Here is a 24,663-nt window from a genome sequence, read left to right as displayed (position 1 = left end):
ATGGATGAGAGAGGACTGAAACAACCCAAAATGTCCATCAACAAGTAAATAGAAAAAGAATTTATGTTGTATTTATACACGAGAATGCTACTCAGTAATACAAATAAATGATAAATGCTGCAGTGTGCTTAACTCTCAGAATCATTTAGGTCAGTGAAAGAAGTCTGAAAAATGAGTACATATGTAAAAATTCATTATTTTAAAATCCTGGAAAATCCAAACTTATTTATAGTGGAAAAAAAGCAGATTGATATTTGCCTGGTGACAGAAGGATCTCTGGGTTAGGGAGAGCAGGATACACAGCATACAGAGGGGCATAAGAAACTTTGCAGGGAGGGGTGAGTGATATATCTGTTGTCATGATTGTGGAGATGATTTCCACTGGTGATGTCAAATTTTCAAACTTTATATTTTAAATAAAATTTACTATAAGTGAATTATAAGGCATTATGGCTGTACAAATGTTGAAAAATGAACTACTTAGAAATGAAAATCCTTCTACTAAACAATTTTTGGGTAAAAAAGGAAAGTGTAAGTTGTTAAGACATGTTACAATACCTTTGTAATTAAAACAGTGTAGTACTAGTTCCTGATTTGACACATAGACTAATGGAAAGATATAGCAAGTCCAGAAAAAGATACAACCACATTTAGAAAGGTGACAAATGAGATATCTCAATCACTAGGAAGGAATATAATTGTAATAATTGTTGGGACAACTGGATAGCCATTTGGAAAAATAATAGTTAAAGTTAAATTCATTCTGCATACCATACCCAAGTATATGCTTCAAATGGATCATGATTCTCTGGGTATTCAAAATGTAGCACCTATCAATAGTTCATTCATTTTTATTGCTAAGTAATATACTGTGAGATAGGCTACAGTTTGTTAACTATTCTCCTGTTAAAGCACATGAGTTGTTTCCAACTTTGACTATTACAAATGAAGCACTATTACAAACAGTTGTACAGGATTTATTGTGTATGTAAGTCTTTATTTCTCTGGGATAAATATCCAAGAGTTCAGTTACTGTGTCATATCACAACTTCTTATTTCTTTTTTTTAAGAAAATGGCAAACTATTTTTCGCTGGTTGCAGAATTTTATATTCCCATTAGTAATGTGTGACTGACCCAGTTTCTGTGAATTCTCACCAGCATTTGGTGTTGTTACTGTTTTTTTACTTTATCTCTTCTGGTAAGCGATTAGTGATGTTTCATTGTGGTTTTAATTTGCATGTCTCTAACGGCTAATGATGTTGAACATCATTTCATGTGCTTTTTTTGCCATCTGTATAACATCTTTGAAGAAATACCTGTTCGTGCCCTTTTCTCCTTTTTGGATTGTATTATTTGTTTATTATAGACTTCTGAGAGTATTTTTTATGTGTATATTCTAGATACTAGAAAGTTGCCAAATTTTTGCTTTGCAAATATTTTCTCCCATTGCATAATTCACCTTCTAATCTTCTTAACAGTGTCTTTCATATAACAAAAGTTTTAATTAAATGTTGATGAAATCATATTTATCAGTTTCCCTTTCATTATTCATGCTTTATATGTCAAGTCTAAGAAGTCTTTGCCTAGCCCTGGATCATGAATATTTTCTCATGGTTTCTTTTTTTTTCCCTAAAAGTTTTATAGTTTTATATTCCATATTTAAGTCTGTGTTCTATTTTGATTTTTTTTTTTTTTTTGGAGAGACAGAGAGAGGCAGGGGAGAGGGGCAGAGGGAGAAAGAGAGAGAGAGAGAGCAAGAGAGAATCTTTAAGCAGGCTACACACTCAGTATAGAGCCCAAAGTGGGGCTCTATCCCAGAACACTGGGATCATGACCTGAGCTGAAAGCAAGAGTCAGATGTTCAACATACTGAGCCACGCAGGCACCCCTTGAGTTAATTTTTATGTAAGCTTTGAGATGTAGGTTGAAGCTCCTTTTTTTTTTCTTTTTAACATTCTGTACGTCCAAATTTCTATGTATGTCCAAATGTACACAATTTTTTGAAAAGGCTCCTATCTCCATTGAATTGCTTTTGTGTTTTTGTCAAAATCATTTGTGGATGAACAGGAAACAGAGCAGGACTAAGGATGTAAAAACCCAAGTATCTCTTGGGCCCTCCAGGATCCCTATTTCCAACCCTTGCCCCTGAGAGGTATGAAGTAGAGCAAGGTCCACAGGCAAGAAACAGCAGCAGGAGCCAGAGAAACCTTCAAGAGCAAGTACCCCTTCAGCAAGAATCTGTAGACTTGAGTCTTAAGAGAGCAAAATGTACAGGTGTGGTTCAAGACCTACTGGGCCAGATCCTCTAGGCAGGAGCCACAGCAATGACTCCAGAGGCAGTAAGGCAGGCTGGAGAGTCCATGGTGCATCAGTCATATGCCCAGGAGACTGTCTCTGAGCAACTGTTTTAGCAGGGAGGGGCAAGAGGGGACCTGTTTCTAGAGTCCCCTCCATATCCAGCTCTTTGGGAATCTTCCCAGCAGCAGGGCCCACAGGCCTCAGCCAGGGCCAGGCCTGAGGAGAATGCCCAGCCCCAATCTGTCCCTAGGACATCTATGCCTTGGACTTCTTGTTAGGCCCTGTGTTATTCCCTGACTTCACAGAACTCCTCTGTAAAGACCCCTTCAGGGAGTCCTCCATGGTACCCGTGATGCCTGGGATTCAAGAGAAGGATTCTTTGTGGACAAGAACTACCCAGCCCCAGGATGTCACTAAATTTATAGGGGAGCCTGTGCTTACAAGCGTTGGGTGGGTGCTGATGCAGGGATTACTCTTCAGCAGCGTGACTGTACCACCATTTATTTATTCAACCAGCTGGTGGTAGGCATTGGGTATTTTTACTATGCAGCCAACCTAAATTACTGCTGTGAATGCCCCACTCCCCCCCCTTTTGGGACCCACATGGTCATTTCTGTTGTTTCTTGGGAAAAGTAATGGAAATGTTGCTCATGTCATATGTTTAGCTTTAGCAGATGCTGCCTAAACACTTCCTAGAGGGAGTTGACTAGCTTTGTTAGCCCAGCACTGCGTTGGTATGCTTCACTGACATTTCGGATTGTGAGACTTTTTTTTTTAAATATGTATTTATTTTGAGAGAGAGAGAGAGAGAGAGAGAGAGAGAGAGAGAGAGAGTGAGTGTGTCCCAAGCAGGCTCTGCTGTTAGCACAGAGCCTGATGTGGGGCTCTAACTCAAGAACTGAGAGATTATGACCTGAGCAGAAATCAGGAGCTGGACACTCAACTGACTGAACAACCCAGGCACCCCAGGATTGTGAGACTTTTTTTTAAAGTTTATTATTTATTTTGAGAGAGGGGAGGGGCAGAGAGAGGGAGAGGGAGAGAGAGAATCTCCAGCAGGCTCCATGCTGTCAACACAGAGCCTGACATGGGGCTCAATCTCAACTGTGAGATCATGACCTGAGCTGAAATCAAGAGCTGGACATTTAACTGACTGAGCCACCCAGGTCCCTAGGATTGTGAGACTTTAATGTTTGCTGCTATGCTACCTTGCACCTTTGTTGTGATTTTAATATTAATTTCTCTGATGATTGTGAGGTTGAGTAATTTTTACATGTAATTGGACATTAGGAAACTTCCTAAAAAGCCCATTTTTCGAGTTGATTTTTTACAAATACTTATGCTTTCTTAATATATAATTCTCTTGATAATTAACATGTTTCAGACATCTTCTGTTATGTGGCTTGTCTTTTTACTTCTGGGGTGTTTTGGGGTGTTTGAGGAAGTTTTAATGTTATTTATTTTACCATTTTCTCTCTGTGTGTACCATTAAAAAATACAGTCACTGGTAGGATGCTACTTTAGTTTAATTTAGTTATCTTTAAATATATATAAATACAAAAATATTTTTGCATTTCGCAAAGTAGCAGACTGTGACAATTATGAGAAGTACAGTTTGTACATTAATCTGTTTTTCTTTTACTTTTCTGCTGTCTTGTAAACCCTTCACATTTCCAAGGTCTTGAAAATCCGCTGCCCAATTATCTTCTAAAACCCTTATTTTACTCGTTATGTTTAGTCATTAAAGGAATTCCCCTGATTATTGTTTGCAATGTGAGGTAGAGATTCAATTTCTTTTTCTTTTCTTATAGATACCTAATGTTTTCTGTCATTTGTAAAGATTGTGCTTTCTCCACTACTTCACAGTGCTACCTCTATTGTTTATCATGGTTTCATTAATGTACAGTGTGCTTCTGGACACTATACTCTATGCTAATAGAATATATATATATCTTATATATGAGGCAGAGGGAAACCTAGTTATCTCACTACCATGCTGCTAGTTCCCAAGGTTTCTATCTAATCTTCCTTCTCTTTAGTTTTCGGAATCTTCATATGTTTGTTTTATATAGAATCCTGGGGTCTTTTTTTTTATTGTACTTAATGGGATATGGGAAAAGTATGTATATTTCATTTGCAGAAGTTCAGCAAGTTTTTTTTTTGTGTGTGGTGATAATAAATGAACAAATTAGACATCTGCTGGTTATTGGGAACCAGGGTAACCAGTAAGGCAAAAGGGATATACAAATATAGAATAGGGGAGGATACAAAACAGTGCTCTAGGGAGGGATTAGAACTGGTAGTATTGATGTAAACTCATGCCTGTTTTTTTTTTTGAAATATTGCCACATTCATGTTCATGCATGTATTTGTGCTCATATGTATATATGTATATACATGTGCCTATGTTTATGTGTACATATACTTTCTAGCTTTGCCTCTGTAAAAGCCAAGAAGCAAATAACATCTGTATCTCACCTAGAAATGAACATGCTTAGTATACAGATTGTTATTTCTAACACCATTCCTCCCTTTAAAAAACAGAAACATAAAAGCAAAAAAGAATAGAAAAAATAAAAACTCAACAAAAGAATTGCTGATTCCAAGGCTAGAGTAAGGTATGCTGATGATGATCTTGGAACATCTTATCTTTCTGGAAAGCTAAAAATTTTAAATTAATAAGTTCTAAAAAATAATGTGGCATGTAATAATGACATTGGAACCAGGTAGAAAGGGCTTCCACTGAGCAATTTGGGAGCATTAAAAGAAATAAGTACAGTAATGAATTACAGATAATTGGAAAAAATAGGACTCCATGAATCCTTTCCGATAGAGAAAAACAGAGAGACAGAGAGAGAGACAGAGAGACAGACAGCAGAGAAGGAGATCTCTTGCTAATAGTAGAATATTTAGTATGTTATGGACATGGAGAATATTGGAGTCAGAAAATTATTGTTTTGTAACCATTGTATCATCAATGGGTGTTAATACAAGGGGAAATATGGATGAAACATATGGGCATGACCTTAAAGGGTTTTTCCACAAATGGCTTAATGATTACGAGGGGGAAAACAATAATGAGAGAGTGTATAACTAGGAAAAAAACATGATTGGCTGATTAAAATTTACAGAACCAGTGAGGGGCAGACAGACCTCTATGCCTTCAGAGATGATACTCTGAGAAGAGCACATCAATTATGCAATATTACAACTGAGAATGTATAACCTGAATCTAATCATTAGGAAACATAAGACAAATGTAAAATTGAAAATGATCTATTAAGGAAAAAAAAAAAAAGAAGGAAATGCATTCCTCAAAAAAATGTCACGAAAACAAAAGAACAGCTATGGGACTTCCAGGTTAAAGGAGGCCAAAAAGATATGAGAGATAAATGCAATAGCTGACTCTAGATTGGCTATTCTCCTGGAGGAAAAAATGCTACAAAGGACATTAATGGTTCAAGTGACAAATTGGAAAATGGACAATAGATTTGATTAAGCTTTTGTTAGTGTTAAATTTACTGAAGTTGATAAAAGCACTTGATTATATATTTTACTCTTGTAAAATGTACTTTGAAAAAACTAGCAAGGGGACATGATATAAATACATTATCCTCAAATGGCTCAAATCTTTCTTTCTGTTGCTAGATCAAATGATAAAGCAGGTTAACCAAATGTTAGTAATAAATAAATCTAAGTAAAGGGCATGCAAGTGTTTTGTATTATTCTTATTTTTATAACTATTCTGTGTATTTAAAGTTATTATCAAATAAAGAGGTTTTAAATATTAAATGTTTAACATAGTTGCCTAACTTAATACAAATGAGCCCTGAAAAGATTGTTAGCCATTAACTTTCCTGTCCTTTGTCTTGTGGTCCTGATCTGCAAAATGGGGATAATACTATGATCTACTTCATGATTTGCTGTGAGGATTAAAAATAATGATAAATGCAAGATGCCTAGAAAGTGCCTGGCAAGTTGTAACTATTAGTAACAAGCAGTAACTATTAGTTTCCATTATGTGATTCTCCTGGCTGCTGCTGCTGGTGCTGGTGGTCTTTACATGATCATTATTGTAAACATGCCCAGGGATCCAAGGACTCCATGGCAGATCTCAGACTGACACCAAGTATCGTATCTTGATTATTTTGTTCTTTTCCACTGTATTGCATTTCTTGATTTGAGTTTGATCTCACATTGTTAGTGGCGGAGCTTAGTTTGAGGGAAGATAATTTCAATCTTAATGTTTTAGCCTTTTTGCAGAGACAGAATATGATAAACAATATAAGGTTAATGGCAAGTTCTCTTCTGGCTTTTCTGATGGATCAGTTCTAGAATGTAAAATCGTAAGGAATGGCACACAGCAATGAAACACTGTATCAGTTAGGGTATAGACCCTGAAAAGACTCATTTGTGCCTCAAAGAGTCTTACACATTCTTTGTGTCAATTAAAAAAAAATCTATAGCTTGTGGTTAACCCTTCATACTTTACAGAGCATATTCTTGTGCACTTTAAATGACTCACTCATAGCCGTGGGTCTTCCTCAATCTTGCCATTGGATTAATGTTTAAAGGAAATTGAGATTGCATTTGAACTCAGATTTTGCCTCTAGCCCCAAACATTTCTTCTATAACACAGAATCCCTGATTTTAAAGTAGTCATTAGTTTAAACCATCATAATTCGATTGTTATAAATAAGTCTGCATCTGCAGCTCTCTGTGGAATTAATGTTTTGAATTGCCTTCTAGGTAAGAGCCTATCTTGCCTAGGAAAACAACCTGAAAAGTTTTAACTTCGGGATTCATCAATTAGACTTTGTGTTCAAGACATAGGGGTTTAAAGGGGGAAAAAAATCAATTCTAGCTATAAAATGTTGAGTAGAGATTTTTTTTTTCTTTTTTTTAATCTTGTGCTTATGCGGGAGGCAGTTGTCTCTATCCAAGGCTGATCACATCTCCTCTATTTGATTGATTGTTAAATCTATTGATGAGTGAGCTGTACGGCCAGAATCCCCAGCAGCAAGGTCAGCGGACTGATTCCTCAAGCGGGGACGCTGGGGTCTGTGCGGAGGAACCGCCTCCCCGCAGGAGCATTTTGAGTATGCAGAACACATCGGCTCAGCCTGGGGCCGGCACTTAGTGCACACACACGCACACGCTCACGCATACGCGCGCACCCCAGCGCTTATCCCTCAAGTGAGGCGGCGTTAGCAAGCGCAGCCCCAGCTCCCCGGGCTGAGCTCCCGGCGGCGCTGCCTGTTTCGCCAGCGGAGCCCCGAGCCGGGTTTCGAGGCACCCGGCCGGCAGCTGCCTCTTCCCCGGCCCCAGCAAGAGGGCTCCCTCTTCCCAAAGCCGGTCAGCCTGGGGAGGAGGGTGCTCCGAGAGGACGCCGACACCGCTTCCTGCTCCTCTCTCCCGCCGTGCCAGCTGCCTCACCGGCCACTTTCAGGTAGGCGCCAGCAGTTTCTTGGGAACCTTCGCTCTCGCCGCATTCGCTTTAACGGCCGGAGACTTTTTCACCCCGGCAAGCAGGCCGAGGAGGGTTTGGTAGTTCGGCAGTGATTTCGTTCTGATTAAAGTTTCGACGCAGATGGTAACTCTCCTTCTCTCTCCTCGCCCTTATAAATATTCTGCAAATAGGAAACTCAGCTCCAGTTTGTGATTCATAGGCAACTCCACATTTAGCGCCTGTGTGGTTCCAACCTTTGGAGTTAGTGACAATTGTTATGTAACTCTGCATGTGTGATTTGGAGACATTTAAATATGCTCTCCTTTGGCTGAGGAAAACCTACCTCCGACTCCTAAAATAAAAGCCAAGTGATCCAAACTCTTCCTCAGCATTTAACATTCAGTGATATGCAGACAAGAGGAAAGTTGCTGAATCACAGAAGTTTAATATTCATGCAAATCGCTGTATTTGTCAGAGAAAGCCAGGAAGCAAATGTCTTTTCATCTGTTTGGGCTCTTATGTATATCTAGAGAATGTGGATTTGAAGAGAAGTTTTCGGTTGAGAGAAGTCTGTTTTGGTAAGGGGGGTAAACTGATTAATTAACACGCTAAGGAATTGACTGGAGGGGATATCTTCTGCTAATAGGCGCTGGATTCCAGGATTGCATTTAGGGGGTTCTTACTAACAGATTTATCTTTGTGAAACTCCAAACAAACTATGGTTTGTTGATTTGAGTCTGCTTGCCTTAGTGATGTTAATCTGCACTTGTTGTCACCCCAAACATTTCTTAACTGTACCCCTTTTCCTGTCCACAATTCTCAGTAAAGGAAAATTATTGGAGAAACGTTTCAACAACTTGTTAAACATCTCCATCTCTTAATATTCATTTAAATCATTTCATGCATATTATCTCACAGGGAGTTTTATGAGAGAATAATAGCCATAATTTAGCCAGTTGGATCGAAATGAAATAATAAAGAAATATTACTTAGAAGGCATGCATCCCGTATGTAAGTCAGGTTAATGACTGAATTACCACTGACTTCAAAAGTGAGGTCTTATAAGAGTTTGTGGTAATTTGCAAATTAATCAGACAATGTAGGTATTTGTGACTTTTTGCAGATAGCACTTTGTATTGTGCTGCACTTGTAAAACTTAATATGTCTTTCCATTATCCTTCTGGAAAGTGCCTCTAAGCCACAGTGTATCTTGACGGTATGTCTGTCTTGACATGCATGACCTCAGTTCTGATGTGGGAACATGGCACGTAACTTTAGGCAGATCTAGCTTTATGCTTAAAGTCAAGGCGTCACCCGGGATCAAGAATTTTCAAGGTTGGCCAGCGAGGTATCTTCTCCACTGATAACTCCAGGGACCCCTTGAGCAAAAAAACCATGTGTGTGAGGCTATTTGCTGCCCCTTTGGAAGGTAGAAGAAAGAAAAAAGAGTTGCTTTCTTCACATGTCATTAATGTTTAATGCAACAGACCCCTCTGCAGTGACAAAGACTTTTAGCCCATGACAAATATTTAACGTAATGTTTTCTGTCATTGCTTTTGGCTCCTACAAATATCTAAGATTTCTGCATAGGCTGCTATTAAAGTAATTTGGCAAAAAGATTCTACAGTTTGCTGTACTGTTACAATACCAAAAAAGCACAACTTTACTTTTTGTTACTCCACACTTTGCTTCATATTCAAACTTGGGATAAGCCTACTCATATTACTTTCTCCATGGTGCTGTGGCAGCTGATGACTTAGTCCAAGGAATTGATATTGCTCTTAGTAATATTAGGAGATCAGAAATAGCTGGGGAGATCGAGGACACATAACTTTTTTATTTTTTCATGTTGGGTGGGTGGTGTATACTTTGAATGGAATCTTGGAGAGGGAGAGAACACACTCTCTGTTTTTATTTTTCTTTTGTCGGTAATGACTAATGTGGCAAGCAACATAAAACATCCAAAGATGTGATCTTAACCAGGCATTTTGTAGAGGTGAGAGGTAATCTAATTCATATGTTGAGCTAGCTTCTTATTCTTGTTTCCCCTTCCTCCATCTCCTCTCTAATCTAGATTTGTGGGGCAGATGAAAAGTTAGCCAGTTGCTTGCACATTATGGATCTCCGGTCTGAGCTGTCTTTGCTGAGAGGGAATCAATTTCATTTTATTTGCAGCCAGAGGTGATGACTCCTCTGTCACCATGGTGGCTTCTAGTCACCAGCCTTCTTAATTTTGAAATAGTTTTATTCCTCCTCTGTATCTGTATCTTTATTCCTTCTCTGTATTCCTTTCCTTGGTAGCTTGGTGAATTGATGTTTTGGGGGATTTTTTTTAAATAAAAGCAAAAAAGGGATACTATGGATTCCATCAAAGAAGCAGGTTAATATTCAGTACTGTTAGATCATACACATTTAACTTCTCAGCTGTCAGTGGGATGAGGTTGATGGTGCAGTCCACAAGCAGTTCTATACATGCATGACAACTTTTACAGACCTATTCTGACCAAGGCAAAAGGAAGAGAAGAAAAAAACATATAAGCAGAATTTATAAGCTTTCACGAAATACAAAAGGTGCTGAATACCGAGAAAACCATGCAGTTACACTTACAAGCTGATTTTCCCCAAATTGCCTTGGATTATACACTAGCTCTAACAATGGCATATTGTATGCACCCTTCAGGGCTGCACTGAGTGATAGCTGTAAATTAGAATGAAGAGAAGAAAATGCTCTACAGTTTCAATATTGAAGAGAATTAGGATCCAGATGGTAAAGCTTTTTATAGCAATACATTGGATGGTATTACAAGTTTCTGTGGCTACTGCCCTATTACATTCCCTCTGCTAAAATGCAGTTTGGTGGAGGAACTGATTGCTAAGAGCAATCTTGCAAATCTAGAAAAGTGAACTTTCTCTACACGTTAAATTTCCCATCTTTGCTGGCTTATTTTTATTTCCCTAATCCTTAACTTTTCTCCCATTCTAAATCCAAATTCAGTCAAAAGTAGATAATGTGACTTGTTGTTGTTTGAACTTTTAAGGTGTTGCTTTCTTTTCTTTCTCTCACCCTTTCCCCCCATCCCCGGGTATCTTTTCCACATTATGAATGCATTTGAAGGTATATGAGACTGGGCATGGTTGCAGAATGATTATTAGACAGGTTTCCATCTGGCTTTCTAAATGTCTCTGGTCTAAGACCAACTCTTCTAATTATCCTGTGTCTGTAAAGACAATTCTGATAATAACTTACGGGGCATTGCTCAGGTGTTCCTTTGTTCAAGACATTAGGTTTGCTTCGAAGTGATCATTTTTCTACTACCTGTACTCTCTAGGGAGAATCTTAATGCCTACAACCTCTGGGGCCACACTGGTGTGTCTGCTGAGGCATAGATATAGAGAGTGAGCCACCTAGTGGTGATGAAGAGTAATTTTGATATTTTTCGCTGAGTCTTCCAAGGTGATGGAGCATTGCTAATTTTGTTATATTGCAAAGGGTTGTTGGTTTTGTGAAGCTCCCTTCAATGATATCTCTGCTTTTCAAATCAACCTTTTAGTTACAAGTACAGATTTCATAACTTTATTCCTTATTTTTCTACCCTGATATGACGTCTTTTCCCTCAAATTTTTCCTTGTGTGTATTTGTTTTAAAAATATGTTTGTTATTTTTTATGAACTTAATAATAAATATTTTATAGGTATGTTATAAATACTAATGTGTAAATATATGTAAAAAATTCATTAAAAAGCAATAAAATTACATGTTTCCCCAGGATATTTATACTGTATTTTGAATAGCTTATGTAAAATAAAGTTCAGTATGCTTAGTTATGTTTGTATTTGAGGAAATATTTATATATCTATGAATGTAAACATGTGAAGAGAATAAGAGAAATAAATATAAATGTACAGGTAAAGGTATTCCTTTGTTCTATATCAAAGTAGAGTTAGTAGGTATCATTTCCTATGCCTTTTTAAGACTCTGTGTAATCTGTTATCAAAACTACAACAGCCCATTTGTTGGGCTTATTTCTTTTCAATATAGATCTCTCTTATTTCTTTTCATATTTCTTTTCAATATAGCTCTCTCTTTCAGTAGTTCAGATCAGTATTGGCATTGGAATAGGAGGCATAGCTATTGCCTGGAAACAACTCTTTGGAAGCTCAAAGGCCTTTGGGAATGGGGTTCTCTAAATATATAAGCAAGTGCGAAAGTACTGTGCAAATGAAGGACATGGTTACTCCAGATGGTTACTTCCAATTTAGAAGAATTGGGGGCAGGTAGGGGAGATCCAGTTAAACTAGGCCTTGTATTAATGACATTTTACTCTGATCAAAAAGAAAAACAAATTTGTGAAGGTGAATGGTAGGTAATTCGGTTAATTCTTTTATTCACTCTTTTATAATGGCACTATTTAGAGAAGGTTCTAGCCAGGATCAAGTGTATAGATTTGCTTTCTTGGTCTTGAAGTCAGTTTCCTTCCAGGTAGCCCCGCCTTATCCATGCTGTTCTTCAACTGAAGTCATTTATGTGAGCACACAGCCAGTATAAACTAATAACTCTCTGTATACACTTAAAAAAATAGTAGAAAGACATGGCTTTGAAAGTTTTTCTTCCAAATAAGTTATTGATAGCTTGAAGTATGACTACAAACAGAAATTAATAATTCCTGATTCAATCTCAAGTTATTATATAATGCTCCACTTGTTTGAAACCTAAATGGTAAAAGGAAGCTCATAAATCTTATTGAATCTGTTGTCCACGAAGTAGAATTATGTATAATAAAATCATTCTGTTGATCAAGGGCCAGCTTCCAGGTTATTGTGAAGAACTATAAAAAGATTATTTAAATACTTTTAATATAATGGGTTAATAATCTGGAATATTCAAACCTTTAGGAAATTCCCACTAAATCTTAGGTGTTCATGAAAATTAATAAAAAGTTTATAATCTGTCCATAAAATTTCATTTGAGATTTTTCCCATGTGCATCAGTGATGGGGAGTACAATTTTGATGGGAATTTAGTTTGATTTTCACAAGCCACATGTTTCTCTCCTTGTAAATCTCTAAGCTAGAACTCGAGATGTGCTACAGGATGCACACAGTATTATAATCATTCTAATATATAATTTCAAGATGATGGCTGGTGAGCAACACAATTATTCACCATAAAATATAGGGGGAAAAAGGAATAGAGCCCTTTATTTTGCGTGACTTTAGGGTATGAAGCATTGCAAAGAAAGCAACTTCCCATTTCTCTCAGTCTCTCTTTCCCTCCCTTCGTCCTTCCTTCTTTCTTTTTTCCCCTAGCAATCCAGTGTGCTGATTTAACCTCCCAGTATTCCATTTAAGTGTCTCAAAATCCCTAGTCAACATTCAGTGTCTGAATTGTGATACATTTGGTTAATTATTTTCCACAATGTCCTTTAAATGTATGTAAATTAGACTTTTGATGAACTGGAATATTTTACAGATTCTCTGCATAAATCACACCAGGTTAAAAAAAAATCGACCTGTCTAAGGAGCAGGATATTTTTGGACCTTCCTCATTTGCTTTAGAAACTGAGGACATCTCAGTGAGGCTGCCTTCAAGTATATGCCTTCAGGGTCAGGCAGCTTGAACACTTCTCAGAGCCACTTAGTCCGCAGTTTATTCCAGTCTTTAAAGGAAACTTATTATCTGCCTATTATGTGTCAGTTGAAGCTGTGAACGAGCAAGTGAGGCAATATAAACTCTCTTATTCTCTAGGCTTGTTTTCCAAGGTAATATTTATTTATGAATAATTTACATATTTGCTTTTATAATAACATTTGCTATTACTATCATTATTATTTAATTAGAAGCAATAATTTAGAAAACTGCCTCACTCTTCTGTGTACTCAGTAGTCCAAAATAAAGCACTTTTTAAAACATTTTTTTGATGTTTATTTAGTTTTGAGAGAGACTGAGAGAGAGAGACAGATAGCACCAGTGGGGGAGGAGCAGAGAGTGAGGGAGACACAGAATCCGAAGCAGGCTCCAGGCTCTGAGCTGTCAGCACAGAGTCTGATGCAGGGTTTGAACCTACAGACCTGACCCAAGCCGAAGTTGGATGCTCACCTGACTGAGCCACCCCAGCACCCCCAAAATAAAGCACTTTTAAGTGGTTATAAATTGTCTTACTGAATACTAAATAGGGTAGTGCTTAATCATTCTAAATAAAATGTGTCATTTAGAACAACTCAATTGTGGTATACCATGGGGACAGAGATTGTTAGACCATTTATTCATAGTACTTTTCAAATACCCAGCAATGATGACTATATCATATATTCATGATTTTCTTCAATTATAGGCTGAAAGTTTCTAATACATTATTCTTTATAACGAGTCAGCTGTTTCTTGTTTTGTTTTACCCTCCACTATTCTCGCTGTTTTTTGGAATCCCTTACTATTGTCCTTAAGTGTAACAACGATCAAAAAAAAAATTTCCAATACAAAAAGGACAATAATATGCCCAATGCTCCTTCATATTGTAGGAATTTTGCCTTATACTGATTGGATATAAAATGGTTATCATGATCCAAATAACAAAAACCTGGTAACAGTCCTGACTTGCGGAAATTTTGTGTTAACAGCTTTTTTAGCAGGCTCAAGCATACCTACTACATGGTAAACTGGATATTCTCTTTGATTCAAAAGATCTGATATAGGGTACCTATGGAAGGACCAAGTCTCTAGCTCTGGACTTAAGAAATAAAATTGCTCAGCTAAGGAGAACCAGGAAATGCCATACCACCTTAGATACCTACCAATTTTGTATGTGTCTCTATCTTAAGATTCTAGGGGAGTGTCACCTTGCCCACAGGAATGAGAATTCCACATTGTCTTTCTTTCTGATTTCACTGACCACATGGCATCATTACCCAGGTCATCTTAGGCCACAGAGTTTACATTTGTAGTAAATGTGACTGATGTGTCTCAGCTCATCTGGACTATCGTTTTGGTTTCTGTTCAATTGGGTACATCCTTCAACTACAGCTTTGGGTAAAAAAGAAAACCTACTGAGAACATGAAAATGACACACTCTTGTACCTAGAGAGACAGATCAGCCACTCTCATTTACCTCTTAAAAACGTATGGTGGTGAAAGAAAAGAACAGATTTAAATAACGATTGAAACCTTGCCTTTGTTAATATCTCTGAGAAAAATCACTTTTCAACATTTAAAATCCTTTCTGTATTTTCTCCCTTATAACTTAGAGGCTAATAAGAATTAGAGTAACTTTCTCATGCATATAGCCATTTACTGAATATGAAACTTTTGTGAACATTTGGTGTGTTGTGTCTCCTCTCCTGTATAGATTTCTTGAGGTTCAGGGCTATTCACATAGATCAGTGTTACCAAAATCTTTACAATGATAGACATTGCCTGACGTGTTTTTTTTTTCTTTAAATAATAACTTTCCTGTAACCTCCCATGGAGATTATTCTTATTCACCATTTCTGGCATGGTACACAAGAATTAGCATTTTTAGGTAATAATTCTTAAACACAGTCACAGAAGATGGCAAACTTCTGTGCCATATATAAGGTATGGCATTTCTGGGTCTCCTTAGCTGAGTAACTTTATTTCTTAAGTCCTGAGCTAGAGACTCGGTCCTTTCATGGGTACCCTACATCAGATCTTTTGAATCAAAGAGAATATCCAGTTTACCATTTGGTAGCTATGCTTGAGCCTGCTAAGAAAGCTGTTAACACAAAATTTCCTCAAGTCAGGACTGTTAATAGGTTTCTGTTATTTGGATTGTCTTATTTGTGTGTTCCACTGTGCCTTGGACATAGTGGCACTTGGATTTTTTAAATCAACTAAATTTGACATTATTAGATCCTTCATACTAAAGCCTTTTTAAGTGTTGAATCTGATCTAACTCAATTAGTCAGCCTGCCCTGTGTCATCAATGAATTTAATAAATGTATCTTCTACATCTTCTGCATATACATCTATGAGGTTGAACAGGGTAGAGTTCACCAACTTGCCAAGAAACCCCCTTTGTTTTGGCATTAAAGCAGTCATTCACAGTAATTGTCATCTGTGCCTGAGGTACAACGCTGGATCTAACTGTGCACCCTCTGTTCTACATGCTTTCCTTCTGTTGGTAAGGATCTATCTCAGTTGAGACTAAATCAAATCTTTACTGAAATTACTGTGTCTTACAATAACTCCTTAGCAAAAAGATTCAATTAAAAAAAAGTTTTGTTGACAAGAATTCTCATAAACTTATATAGGCTTCTGATAATCACTATATAGTATTTAAAAATTTTACAAACTATGGATAATAATCCATTATAAAGTCTTGTATGGTAGGTGATAAACTTACAAGTTCATTTTTCTTCATCACTAGTCTTTAGGAAATTCTTCTATTCTCTGGAATGTTTGAATAATTACCAAGAGCAGTTTTACTCTTACATCTGATGAACACCTTTGCTCAGGTATGTATTCTGTAGCTACAATTCTACCTCTTTTTGGTTTTAATCTTTGATGGCCTACATTTGTATTACCATTTATAGTACAAATGAAGAGTTTTGTTCTTGGAAGTAAAAATTCGTTGGTTAATTTCGTTTCTCTCAGTTTTTATTAAATACTATACCATTGGCCCAAGGCAGTTAGACTGTCTCTTCACAATATTCTTGTTTTTATTGCAGACATACTTAGTTTATTTTATTATTTATTATTATTTCAGCATTTTAAAGGATCTCAGCTCTGTCTAGATTTTAGCACCGATGAAAAAAAGTTATATGGGTAATTTTTTTCTTGTTTAAATGTTTTTTTTTTAATTCTGTGATCTGTATGAGTACTAAAAAATTGGACTTATCCCATCTATCCTAAGTCTTTCAAGCATTTGTCCTGGTATTTTGTTAAGACCACAGGATAAATAGCTTTAGAAAGTCTTGATATGAATACTGTGTTTGATGAATATATTATTTTATTAACATTTGGGGATGTCAGTAGTATGTCCTGTCCCCACCCCCCAAACCAGCTTTTGAGTTCAGCAAAGAAAGAATTCAGAGACAAACTCTGAAGTAAGTAAGAATTTAATAGCAGTTGAAGTGAAAGTACTCTCTCAAGATGGGAGAACAGGCAGGCCCAGAGGCAGCAAGTGCACTGAGGGTCAGGTTGTCTTCATTTTTTATGCTGGTAAGAGTTAGGGGTCATAGCTCGGGGTGGTCTCTGACCTGGGTGGCCCCCAATCATCTAAGGGTCTCCCCCTACAGGTCGGGAGGGAGGGGTTGGGCCCCATATGGTCCTTATCAGAAGTGTCATGGCAGCCATCTCCCACAAAGAGTGTCAAAATCACAATGTAAATATATTTAATGAAGGTATAGGTTACTGTAGGGCAGTTGTTATAGAGAAGAGCTCATGTGTGTTCCTGCTGTTTTCCTGCTGTTTGAAACTTGTTTCTGCCCTTCTTCTCCTTCATCTTGTCTTTTTAAAAAAAATTTTAATGTTTATTTGTTTGTTTGTTTGTTTATTTATTTATTTATTTATTTTGAGTGCAAGAGACAGAGTGAGGGTTGGGGAGGGGCAGAGAGAGAAGCAGGCTCCAGGCTCTGAGCCATCAGCACAGAGCTGGACGCAGGACTTGAGCTCACAAACTGCCATTCGATCATGACCTGAGCTGAAGTCAGATGCTTAACCAACTAAGCCACCCAGGCTCCCCGTTTCTGCCCTTCTTAATGGTCAGAAAACTCCTGTTCCCTGCTCACATCTGGCTAACTGCCTACTCTATAAGGAACATTGTATCATTGCTAGAGAAGTAAATTCAAAACTTGCTTCTTCTTTACATCTGACATTTTGCATTTGGGAGTGCATTTAAGAAGCCATTTTGAGATATAATCAGAATTGGTCAAAAAAACCCCATTAAAAGTAGAAGTCATAATTACCCACAAAAGAATAAAAATCACAGTATATTACCAATAGGTAAAATTAATTTTGTGAGTTTTTGTTTTAAATAAAATCATCTGAGGAAGAGGCAGCTGGTATTTAGATTAATTAAGAAAAACAACTAGAAACACTAGTTATGAATTATAGGATTCTAGAAAAATAAAGATAACATACAACAAGTGAATTTTATAGTCAGTGCTGTATATTGGGTTGTTTCTAAAAAAATGTAATATTACTGTATTTCTCCTGGTGGCTGTTTCCTGGGGACAAGTGAGGAGGTGTTTTTTAGGCTGATGAATATTTGATTTGTTTTCAGTTATATTTTCAGTTTGCCATGGGGAGGGAAGACACAGAATGAGGATAGTGTCAAAGGATTTTGAATAACTATTCCATAAACTTAGAGATTGGATGTATGACTATGTAAAAACAAACATTTTCTCTAAATCTGTCTGTTAGTATTTTTGTCTCAGACAACACAACTCAAAATAACATAGTAAAACTACCAGCTTAAAATTTTTTCATAAGCTGTGGGAAAGGTTTTATAAATTGGATTCATATTAAGTGTATATTTTTAGGGAATGTTAAAGGGCCACCAATATCCTGATTTTGGTGGCCTCAGACTACTTCTTTCCTCTAATCCTTCAGAGTCTTCATTTAGGGAAGGGAAAGAGAAACGGCACAGAAGGTTCTGTATGATTCCAACATACAGCCTATTGCACGTGAGTACAAGCTGAGCATTTGAGAGAAATGCCTTTTGCTTGCTTTCATTTCCATGTCTCTAGGTTGTGCATAATTTAAATCTCTTGCTTGGCTAAACATTGAATAAAATAGGTGAGAGTTTAAAAAAATAACAAAAACTTAGAAATTGAATCTAAGATTGTGATTCAAGAACTCAGTCCATGAATTGTCTCTCTGCAGGAGTAGAGGGAATTGAGATCATGGTCAGATTCAGATGTATTATGGATGGTCAGAATAAAGTGCTCATACAACATTATGAGTCACAAGATGTGAAGTACTGAGCTGATGTGACATCTGAAAGGCAGCCTCAGAGAGGCAATGTGGGGAGTCTACAGGTTACTCATATGACTGTCTCATACAACTTTGATACTCAAGTTACTACTTTTTATTTAAAAAAAAAAGATGCCTGCAAGATTAAAGGGTGCAGTGCCTCACCTTCACTTCGTCCCATTTTATGGTGTCTCTCCCTTTTCTCTCTTGCCATAGTTGCCATGCAAATTCCTGACCAGTCAAATGTGGTGGTGGTGACAGAGGTCAGCATAGGGACGCCAGTGTTTTTGATTGTTTAGTTTCAACTTTATCTTCATGTGGCAGATTCTGTGCTGAGCATCTCATGAGTGTTGTCTATTTTCACCTTCAAACCAATCCCATGAATTTGGGGCTGTGATTGTTCCCCTTTCAGAATGAGGAAATTGAGATCCTGGGAAGTTTCAAAAATGTTACAAAAATCCTAACCAGAAGACCTTAGCTTCATTGATAATTGGTAATAGTTCTAGGACCAGAGTGTAGCTATTCCTTTATCCTCTGATCTAGCCCCAGCTCATTAATGCTTAGTTCGTGAACTAAAGCTCATACTGTAGCAAGTGCAGCTAAGTGAATGCATGCTTCTGAAGTACTTCTAGACCTTTTTCTTAGGGCCTATGAGAGGTAGTTGAGTATGGTGTTTGCAGCCTGGTTTATAGTATGCTTCTATGCACCATCTGAGTGATGGTAAGTAAGTTATTTAACCTCTGTGTATGTGTTAGTTTTCTGATTTGTAAAATGGGATAATGTTTTCCTCATGAAGTTAGAATGAGGATTAAATGTATTCATATGTGTATACAAAGCACTTAGAACAGTGCTTGACATATAGTGAGTGCTACCTAAGTGTTAGGTATAACTTTCTTGTTTCCATCTCCATAATGGGGGGAAAAACCTCACAGAGGCCATTTTTTCCTTATTTCCTATTGTGTTTCATATAATCCTTTATTCTTTAGAACACATGACATCAACACGTGTTTTCCAATTCTGCATAGGATGTTAGAACTATAGAGAAGACTATAGTATGGCCCCTGAACTGAGGAGCTTGGACAAGTGACAAAATACTAGAAAAAGAATATAGCCTGTGCTATGACAGAATAATGAAAGCAGGATACCATAGTACTAAGTATCCATTCTCCTGAAAGAAGGTTTAACAAAGGTTACAACTTTCACCTAGGTTTTGAAGGAGAAATTTACAAGGCCAAAAAAAAAAAGTGTGAAAATTGTTTCAGACCCTAGGGCCAATACATTTATAGTGATCTGAGAACAAATTGCTTTTATTTATTGTTTGTTTGTTTATTTATTTATTTTGGAAACTAAGACAATGAAATCAGGGAAAATATGGAGAGGAGCAATGGTATGATATTGCAAGAGGTGGGCAAGTGCCAAATGTGGAGAGATTCTATCCCATACTAAGAAGCTTTAGAGAATTTTTAAGCCAGAGGGACATGTTCCTCAAAGATACCTCAAAGCAATAATGGACTGTGACAGTATTTTTGCAAGTTGGCAAAGATGCCAATTTTCCAAAAATGTATCATTTTCTGGCAATTAAAAATAATTGCATTTCAGGGCGCCTGGTGGCTCTGTCATTTAAGCCTCCGATTTCGGCCCAGGTTATGATCTCATGGTTCATGATTTTGAGCCCTGCATTGGGCCCTCTGATGTCAGCACAGAGCCTGCTTTGGATCCTCTATCGTCTTCTCTGTCTGCCTTTCCCCCACTCATTCTCTCTCTCTCTCTCTCTCCAAAAAAATAATAATAATAAATAATTGCATTTCTTATTGCTGGAAAAAGGAAAGTGTTATTATTCCTTCTATCTATGGGTGAACTTGTGATTCTCTATGTAAGCTTCTGGAGATTCTCTGTAGGGAAAGGGACATTATAGGAAGAATAATTTTGAACTGCCAAAGAGTAAGATTCGTCTGAGGAGGTGTTACAAAATTCATAATTATGATTACTCAAAACCAGTCTATGTGAATGACAAATTATTCAGTCCTTTCTCTATGGTAAATGGTATCCTAATAGAATTTCGATTATTTAGATTCTAAAATTTGATTCTCTGGATTGTAGCGCATACTACTTTCCATGGCTGTCCTTCTCTCTGTGGCATGATTTTTTAAAACAAATATTATTAAAATTAAATCAAGTAATGATATGTAAAATATATTTTATTTGTTTATTGTATTTATTTTTATTGTAGTGGTCGATTTATTGTCACCTTCCCTCCCTTGTCTTCTCCGCCTGCGTTCACAAATCATCACGTCATCAGTTCTCGTTGATGCATAACTTCCTGATATTCTTCGTAGTCAGAATCGAGGCCGAGAGCAGTAGTACCAGGTGATTCCAGGGCATTCTTCTCTTCTCTGTCCTATGTCACCACAGCTCCAGACACCGTTCTTGGTACCCCCAGGAACTCCTCATTCACTGGCCTTTGGAGTGGATCTGCCTCAGGCTGGGGAGTGTCTCTCTCTAACTTACCTGGAGAAAGGAATGGGACCCTTTATTCTTCCTTGGATCCCTCCCATCTCCATATTGTTGTTAGAGTGCAGAAGAAGGGGAAAAATTATGGCTATGGAACAAAACGGTAATTCCGTAAGTGGCATTTAGATTTACATTTGGGTTGCTGAGATATCCCCCCCCCCAGGATGCTGAATTTCTGCAAAATAAAATGTCTTCCCTCAAAGGCATAACTGATGCATCCATTGCTTCTACCTGGACTTGTGGTTGGAGTCAGCAATGGCGTTTCTAATGCCAGGACCCCATCAGGCCTGGTAAGTTCTGCACTTACAGGAGCTATGTGATTTGGGACAAAGAGGATCTCAAGCTTCTTCCCTGTCTCTCCTTCTGATCCTAGAGTTTGACTTCCTGAATTTTATCTTTGTAGCCCCATGAGAAAACCTAGAAGGGAGACAACTCTAAACCATGTTCAGTCTTTTTTTTTCCCTTCCACTTTTTAAAATATAATTTATTGTCAAATTGGCTAACATACAGTGTGTAAAGTGTGCTTTTGGTTTTGGGGGTAGATTCCCGTGGTTCATCGCTTACATACAACACCCAGTGCTCATCCCAACAAGTGCCCTCCTCAATGCCCATCGCCCATTTTCCCCTCTCCCCCACCCCCCTCATCCACCCTCAGTTTGTTCTCTGTATTTAAGAGTCTCTTATCGTTTGCCTCCCTCCCTCTCTGTTTGTAACTATTTTTCCCCCTTTCCTTCCCCTCTTGTCTTCTGTTAAGTTTCTCAACTTCCACATAGGAGTGAAAACATATGATATCTGTCTTTCTCTGACTGACTTATTTTACTCAGCATGATACCTTCCAGTTTCATCCACATTGCTGCAAATGGCATGATTTCATTCTTTCTCATTGCCAGGTAGTATTCCATTGTATATGTAAACCACATCTTTATCCATTCATCAGTCCATCAACTGATAAATATAATATATGTTAGAAGACCTAGATGACTTGAGGCTGCAAAAGTAACAGATTAAAAAATGTTCCATTTTTTACTTCTCTATATTGTCTAAGAATTCCTGCCCCTCAGAATTGTGGTGATGTCTAGGTTGACACATATTTATTTGATTATCAAAATAGACCAAGTATTGCCCCTATGAATGAAGAATTGCATACCTACATTCTTCTCTGTCTCTCTCTCTTGTTCTCCTTTCCTTATCATTCTTCTATTTATCTCTCTTTTCCCCTAAAAAACAAAATGTTCTAAATGAGTAGAAAAAAATCTCTGCACTCAGAATATGACCAGGCTGTGAATCCTAGATCCCTCATTCACTTCTAGTGTGACTTTGAAAGTCACCAAAGGTTTCTGTTTTCCATTTCCTTACCTACAAAATACAGGTAATATTTATGTCATAGGTTTGCTTTAAAAAAGAAATACATAGTCTGTTAATGTAATTATCTACCTGAAATATCAGAAATATTCAGACATTAATGGGCCTGGATTCTAACTATGGTTTGCTTAAGTATCCAGCGATTGGTACAACTATTCGTAACTTATATTACCTTAGAAATTCTGAATTGAGTTATCATAGAGCTGGTTACTAAAATGAATTGATGAATTCTATAAATGCTTAGGTTAAAAAAAAAACAGTGATTGAGACATGGATATTGTCTTATTCATCTTTATATTCTCAAGGTGTGGCACTTTGACCAGACAAATAGAAAGTGCAAAATGTATGTTGAATGATTTTTTTTAATTGGCATACATGAGCAGAGTCTATGTGGCCTCATTAAATCATACAGTATCTAAGCACGCTGTTCACCTTAATGACTGAACATCAAAAAAGATGATTTATCTCTTTCAATAATGTTTTCATGAGAAATTAAATAGAGCTACATGTAGTAATGCTTTATAAGTATTCAAAAACCACGGTTTTCTTCTGTTTTTGTCATTGTTGTTGTTTTGTTTTATATTATTTTCAGGCATTGAGACCAGACCTGTGGTCAGCTGTAGCTAAGGTTACATAAGATTCAGCTGTGTATAGAGACCTGTGACCAACTTTCTGATTCATGGCATAATGAGAAATAAAGATATGATGGAATAGATTGAACATGACTCATTTCCAGATAATTTTAAGTTGAAAGCTAATCCTAGAAGTTCCAAAAATGTCTCTAGGCAGTGACATAGTAAATGATTCCTACATGAATGTTTTAAAGCCACATCCAGATTGCTCCAGAAGTGCACAGAATCGTGCACATACAGAAACTAATTTGTTTTACCTCCACTCCACAAATCTTTTTGATATAGTTCAACAAGTATTTTTAAATCACCTGCTACATGAAGATTCAGCATGTTTTTATTTTCTCACAAGCTGACTGGAGACAATTTATTTCTCTTATCTGTGATTCAGATTTTTTATCAACAAATAATAGCATAAATGAATTAAGGTTTTCCCATCTCTAATGTCCCAATATCTTAAGTCTGTGATTGACCTCATTACTTTGATAATATGTTATTTTTATTCTAAATTATTTTAAACTTCAAATTTTTGAGAGACAGTGTCTCTCATTTTTATGCCTCCTAATCAGTGTCAGTCTGATTCTAAAGTCTTTTTTTTTTTTTTAATTTGAGAGAGAGAGAGTGCATGCATGCAAGTGGGGGAGGAGCAGGAGGGGAAAAGAGAAATAGAGAGAGAGAGACAGACAAAATATCTTAAGCAGACTCCATGCTTAGCCTGGAGCCCATTGTGGGGCTCTTTCTCACAATCCTGGGATCATGACCTGAGGTGAAATCAAGAGTCAGTAGGTTGAGACCAACTGAGCAACCCAGGTGCCCCCAAGTATAAAGTCTTAATAGTCTCCCATAATGTATCCAATTTCTTAATATTCATCTCTTGACACTTTCTCACATGTCATTGTCATGGTTATATTCTTTTTTTTAATGTTTATTTATTTTTAAGAGAGAAAGTGTGTGAGAGTGGGGGTGGAGCAGAGAGAGGGGAGACAGAGGATCCAAAGTAGGCTCCATGCTGACAGCAGATAGCCTGATATGGGGCTTTAACTCATGAACTCTAATATGACCTGAGCAGCAGTTGGACAGTTAACCAAGTGAGCTACTCAGGTGCCCCTTCTTTTTGTTTTTAAATGTTTATCTATTTATTTAGAGCAATTGAGAGAGCAGAGGACGGGTGCAGAGAGAGAAAAACAGAATCCCAAGCAGGCTGCACACTGTTAGCACAGAACCCCATGCACAGCTCAAAATCACCAACCATGAGGTCATGACCTGAGCCTAAACCAAGAGTCAGCCACTTAACCAACTGAGCTACCTAGGTGCCTCAATATCATGGTTACATTCTTAGTGAGCTACGTAGGTCTTAGAAGAGGAAGGTAGCTGACCATGAGCTAAACCATTTTGGGAAATACCTTACATAACAAGAGAATATTGATATTAGGGACACTTTACAGTTGGTCCAGTTCAGTGGGTCTCAGGTTTTAGTGTGCCTC

General features: G+C 37.3%; 1 protein-coding gene across 1 annotated transcript in view; it reads left to right on the top strand.

Annotated features, from left to right (window-relative positions):
- The first annotated feature begins 7,489 nt into the window (after positions 1 to 7,489).
- The window catches only part of TENM4 (teneurin transmembrane protein 4), a 2,866,770-nt gene continuing 2,849,596 nt past the window's right edge, over positions 7,490 to 24,663 (top strand). The window contains exon 1 of the mRNA XM_053202558.1: positions 7,490 to 7,748. The gene's annotated coding sequence lies outside the window, so the exon portion shown is untranslated. The remainder of the gene's footprint in view (positions 7,749 to 24,663) is intronic.

Source organism: Acinonyx jubatus, chromosome D1 (genome assembly GCF_027475565.1).
Source record: "Acinonyx jubatus isolate Ajub_Pintada_27869175 chromosome D1, VMU_Ajub_asm_v1.0, whole genome shotgun sequence".
NCBI classification, from domain to species: Eukaryota; Metazoa; Chordata; class Mammalia; order Carnivora; family Felidae; genus Acinonyx; species Acinonyx jubatus.
This window is presented reverse-complemented; position numbering and strand designations above follow the sequence as displayed.